Source organism: Hordeum vulgare, chromosome 7H (genome assembly GCF_904849725.1).
Source record: "Hordeum vulgare subsp. vulgare chromosome 7H, MorexV3_pseudomolecules_assembly, whole genome shotgun sequence".
Classification (NCBI taxonomy): Eukaryota; Viridiplantae; Streptophyta; class Magnoliopsida; order Poales; family Poaceae; genus Hordeum; species Hordeum vulgare.
Window position 1 is genome coordinate 306,849,541 of NC_058524.1, and position 6,193 is coordinate 306,855,733.

Below are 6,193 nucleotides of genomic sequence, written 5' to 3' on the forward strand. Positions count from 1 at the left end.
GCATTTTGATCTATCTCTATAGATCTTGATGCTCAATGTTCAAGTAGCTCTATCCAATTTTTCCTTTGAAAAACTCCTTTCAAACAACCCTTTATGCTTTCCAGAAATTCTACATTACTTTTGATCAACAATATGTCGACCACATATACTTATTAGAAATTCTATAGTGCTCCCACTCACTTCTTTGAAATACAAGTTTCTCATAAACCTTGTATAAACCAAAAGCTTTGATCATCCCATCAAAGCGTATATTCCAACTCCGAGATGCTTGGACCAGTCCATAGAAGGATAGCAGGAGCTTGCATACTTGTTAGCATCCTTAGGATCGACAAAACCTTCTGGTTGTATCACATACAACCTTTCCTCAAGGAAACCGCCGAGGAAACAATGTTTTGACATCCTATGTGCAATATTTCATAAATAATGCAGCAACTTCTAACATAATTCCAACAGACTTTTACCATCGCTAGAGTGAGAAAGTCTCATCATAGTCAACTCTTGAAACTTGTCAGAAACATCTTTGCGATAAGTCGAGCTTTTCTTAATGGTGACTTTTCACCATCATCGCCTGTCTTCCTTTTAAAGATCCACCTGTACTTAATAGTCTTATGACCATCAAGTAGTTTTTCCAAAGTCTACACTTTGTTTTCATACATGGATTCTCTCTCGGATTTCATGGCCTCCAACCATTTGCCGGAATCCGGGCCCACCATCGCTTCACCATAGCTCGTACGTTCAGTGTTGTCCAACAACATGACCTCCAAGACAGGGTTATCGTACCACTCTGTAGCAGTACGTGACCTTGTCAACCTACGAGGTTTGTAGTAACTTGATCTGAAGTTTCATGATCACTATCATTGGCTTCCACTTCAATTGGTGTAGGCGCCATAGGAACAACTTCCTGCGCTCTGCTACTACACACTGGTTGAAGTGACGGTTCAATAACCTCGTCAAGTTTCCACCATCCTCCCACTCAATTCTTTCGAGAGAAACTTTTCCTCGAGAAAGGACCCGTTTCTAGAAACAAACACTTTGCTTCCGGATCTGAGATAGGAGATGTACCCAACTGTTTTGGGTATCCTATGAAGATGCATTTATCCGCTTTGGGTTTGATCTTATCAGACTGAAACTTTTTCACATAAGCGTCGTAGCCCCAAACTTTTAAGAAACGACAACTTAGGTTTCTCCAAACCATAGTTCATACATTGTCATCTCAACGGAATTACGTGGTTCCCTATTTAAAGTGAATGCGGTTGTCTCTAATGCCTAACCCAAAACGATAGTGGTATTTTGATAAGAGACATCATAGTATGCGCTATATCCAATAGGGTGCGGCTATGACGTTCAGACACACCATCACACTATGGTGCTCCAGGTGGCATGAGTTGCGAAACAATTTCCACATTGTCTTTACTGTGTATCCAACTCGCAACTGAGATATTCATCTCTATGATCATAATGTAGACATTTTATACTCTTGTCACGACGATCTTCACTCTGTAATAGCTTGAACTTTTCAATATTCCAGACTTGTGATTCATCAAGCAAATACTCCTGTATCTACTCAAATTGTCGGTGAAGTAAGAACATAATGATATCCACTACATGCGTGAGTACTCATTGGACCGCAGACATCAAGAAGTATTACTTCCAACAAGTTACTTTCTTGTTCCATCTCACTGGAAAAACGAGGCCTTCAGTCATCTTGCCCATGTGGTACGATTTGCATGCCTCAAGTGATTCAAAATCAAGTGAGTCCAAATGATCCACCTGCATGGAGTTTCTTCATGCGTTTATACAAATAGGCATGGTTTGCATGTCTCAAATGTTTAAAAAATGAGTGAGTACAAAGACCCATCAACATGGAGCTCCTTCATGCATCTTATACCAATATAACTCAAGCGACAATGCCACAAGTAAGTGGTACAATCATTACTACTTTGTATCTTTTGGCATCAATATTATGAACATGTGTACCACTACGATTGAGATTCACTAAACCATTGAAGGTATTTATTCAATCAAATAGAATAACCATTATTCTCTTTAAATGAATAATCTTATTGCAATAAACACGATCTAATCATGTTCATGCTCAAGCAAACACCAAATAACAATTATTTAGGTTTAACACTAATCTCGATGGTAGAGGGAGTGTGTGATGTTTGATCACATCAACCTTGGAAACACTTCCAACACATATCATCACCTCGCCTTTAGCTAGTCTCCGTTTATTCCGTAGCTTTTATTTCGAGTTACTAACACTTAGCAACCAAACCGGTATCTAATACCCTCGTGCTACTAGGAGTACTAGTAAAGTACACATCAATATCATGTATATCCAATATACTTTTGTCAACTTTGCGAGCCTTCTCATCTACCAAGTATCTAGGGTAGTTCCTCTTCAATGACTGTTCCCCTCATTACAGAAGCACTTAGTGTCGGGTTTGGGTTCAACCTTGGGTCTCTTCACTAGAGCAGCAACTGGTTTGCCATTTCATGAAGTATCCCTTCTTGCCCTTGCCCTTCTTGAAACTAGTGGTTTTACTAACCATCAACAATTGATGCTCCTTTTTGATTTCTACTTTCATGGTGTCAAACATCGCGAATACTTCAAGGATCATCATATCTATCCCTGATATGTTATAGTTCATCACAAAGCTCTAGTAGCTTGGTGGCAGTGACTTTGGAGAACCATCACTATCTCATGTGGAAGATTAACTCCCACTCGATTCAAGCGAGTGTAGCACTCACACAATCTAAGCACATGCTCAACGATTGAGCTTTTCTCCCTTACTTTGTAGACAAAGAATCTTGTCGGTGGTCTCATACCTTTCAACAAGGGCACGAGCATGAAATCCCAATTTCATCTCTTGGAACATGTCATATGTTCCGTGATGTTCAAAACGTCTTTGGCGCCTCAATTCTAAGCCGTTAAGTATTACGCACTGAACTATCACGTAGTCATTAAAAACGTGTATGTCAGATGTTCGCAACATCCATAGACGACACTCGAGGTTCAACACACCGAGCGGTGCATGAAGGTCATAGGCCTTCTACGTAACAATGAGGACAATTCTCAGCTTATGGACCCGGTCCGCATAATTGCTACTATCATCTTTCAACTAAATTTTCTCTAGGAACATATCAAAAACAGTAGAGCTACAGCGCAAGCTACAACATAATTTGCAAAGACCTTCTGACTACGTTCATGATAATTTGAGTTTAGCTAATCACATTACTAATAACTTCCACTCAAATAGACATCCCTCTAGTCATTCGAGTGTCGCATGATCCAAATTCACTAACTCAAGTCCAATCATCACGTGAGTTGAGTATAATTTCAGTGGTGAACATCTCTATGTTGATCATATCAACTAGATGATTCATGCTCGACCTTTCGGACTCTTGTGTTCCGAGGCCATGTCTGTACATGCTAGGCTCGTCAAGTTTAACCCAAGATTACTTAGACTATGTTCAAGACAATTGAGTTCAGCTAATCATATTACTAATAAACTCCCACTCAAATAGACATCCCTCTAGTCATTCGAGTGGTGCATGATCCAAATCGACTAACTCAAGTCCGATCATCACGTGAGTTGAGTATAGTTTCAGTGGTGAACATCTCCATCTTGATCATATCAACTATATGATTCATGCTGCACCTTTTGGTCTCTTGTGTTCCGAGGTCATGTCTCTACATACTAGGCTCGTCAAGTTTAACCCGAGTGCTTCGCGTGTGCAACTATTTTGCACCCTTTGTATGTGAACGTTGAGTCTATCACACCGGATCATCACGTGGTGTCTCGAAACGGTGAACGGTCGCAACGGTGCACAGTCGGGGAGCACAATTTTATCTTGAAATTTTAGTGAGGGATCACCTTATAATGCTACTGTCATTCTAAGCAAAATAAGGTGCATAAAAGGATTAACATCACATGTAAATAATAAGTGGCATGATATGGCCATGAACTTGTGCTTCTTGATCTCCATCACCAAAGCACCAGCATGATCTCCATCATCACCGACGCCGCTCCTTGATCTCCACCATTGTGCCGCCATCGAGGTTGTCGTGCTATCTATGCTATTACTACTAAAGCTACTACCTAGCAATGTAGTAAACACATCTGAAGCACACACGTTAGTTTAAAGACAACCCTATGGCTCCTTCCGGTTGCCGTAGCATCGATGTGCAAGTCGACATTTAACTATTACAACATGATCATCTCATACATCCAATATATCATATCATGTCTTTGACCATATCACATCACATGCATATCCTGCAAAAACAAGTTAGACGTCCTCTAATTTGTTGTTGCATGTTTTACGTGGCTGCTATGGGTATCTAGTATGATCGCATCTTACTTACACAAAGCCACAACAGTGATATGCAAATTGCTATTTAACCTTATCCAAGGACCACCTCGGTCAAATCCGATTCAACTCAAGTTGAAGAAACAAACACCCGCCAGTCATCTTTATGCAACAAGTTGCATGTTAGTCGATGAAACAGGTCTCTCGTAAGCGTACGATTAAGGTTGGTCCGGGCTGCTTCAATCCAACAATACCACCGAACCAATAAAAGACTAAGGAGGGCAGCAAATTGAACATCAACACCCACAAACACTTTTGCATTCTACTCGAGATATCATCTACGCATGAACCTAGCTCATGATGCCACTGTTGGGGAACGTTGCATGGGAAACAAAAAGTTTCCTACACACACGAAGACATATCATGGTGATGATCATCTACGAGAGGGAGATTGGATCTACATACCCTTGTAGATCGCTAAGCAGGAAGAATTAAGAAACGTGGTTGATGTAGTGGAACGTCTTCGCGATCCAAATCACCGCCGTCCCACGACCCGTCCCGATCTAGCACAGAACGGACGGCACCTCCGCATTCAGCAAACGTACATCTCGATGACGATCTCCGCCTTCTTGATCCAGCAAGAGAGACAAAGAGGTAGCTGAATTTTCCGACAACACGACGGTGTGGCGGTGATGATGGTGGTGCTGCTCCGGCAGGGCTTCTTCATGTCGTACCGATCTAGCTACGATGTATCACGAAGTAGTGAAGGGAGAGAGGTTTGCACAAAGGCTTGAGGTGCAAAAACCCTCTCAAACCTCCACTATATATAGGAGGAACAAGGGGTGGCTGCCTTGCCTCCTACTCCAAGTAGGAGGGGTCGGCCGAGCCAAGGCGGAAGGTCTCCTCCTCCAATTCGGTTTGGTGGAGGAGTCCTTTCCTTCTTGCTCACCTCCTCTGTTTTTTTCTTTCCTTTCCTTTATTTTTGCTCTAGCCGAAATAGCCCTATTGCTGAGGAGAACCAAGCCGTGGCAATGGGCCTATTAGGTTCTCTCCCGGGTGGGTGGCCCCTCCCGGTAAAACCCCGGAACCCATTTGTCACTCCCGGTACTTCACCGGTAATGCCCGAAATCTTCCTGGAAGCCAAATGCAACAATCCTATATATCAATCTCCGTTTTCGAACCATTCCAGAGACACTTGTGACGTCCGAGATCTCATCCGGGACTCCGAACAACATTCGGTTACCAACATCCATAATTCAACTATACCGAAAACGTCACAGAACCTTACGTGTGTAGACTCTGCGGGCTCGAGAACTATGTAGACATGACCGAGACACTCTCTGGCCAATATCCAATAGCGGGAACTGGACGTCCATATTGGATTCTACATATTCTATGAAGATCTTATCAGTTGAACCTCTATGTAAAGGATTCACACAATCCAGTATATCATTCCCTTTGTCCATCGGTACGTTACTCGCCCGAGATTCGATCGTCGTCATCCCCATACCTATTTCAATCTCGTTACCAGCAAGTCTCTTTACTCGTTCCGTAATACAAGATCCCGTGACTAACTCTTTAATCACATTGCTTGCAAGGCTTGTTTGTGATGTTGTATTACCGAGTGGGCCCCGAGATACCTCTCCTTCACACGGAGTGATAAATCCCAGTCTTGATCCATGCTAACTCAATGGACACCTTCGGAGATGCCTGTCGAGTACCTTGATAGCCACCCAGTAACGTTGCGACGTTTGATACACACAAGGCATTCCTCCGGTGTCAGTGAGTTACATGATCTCATGGTCATAGGAATGAATACTTGACATGGAGAAAACAATAGCAACAAAATGACATGATCATATGCTACGTTTATAGT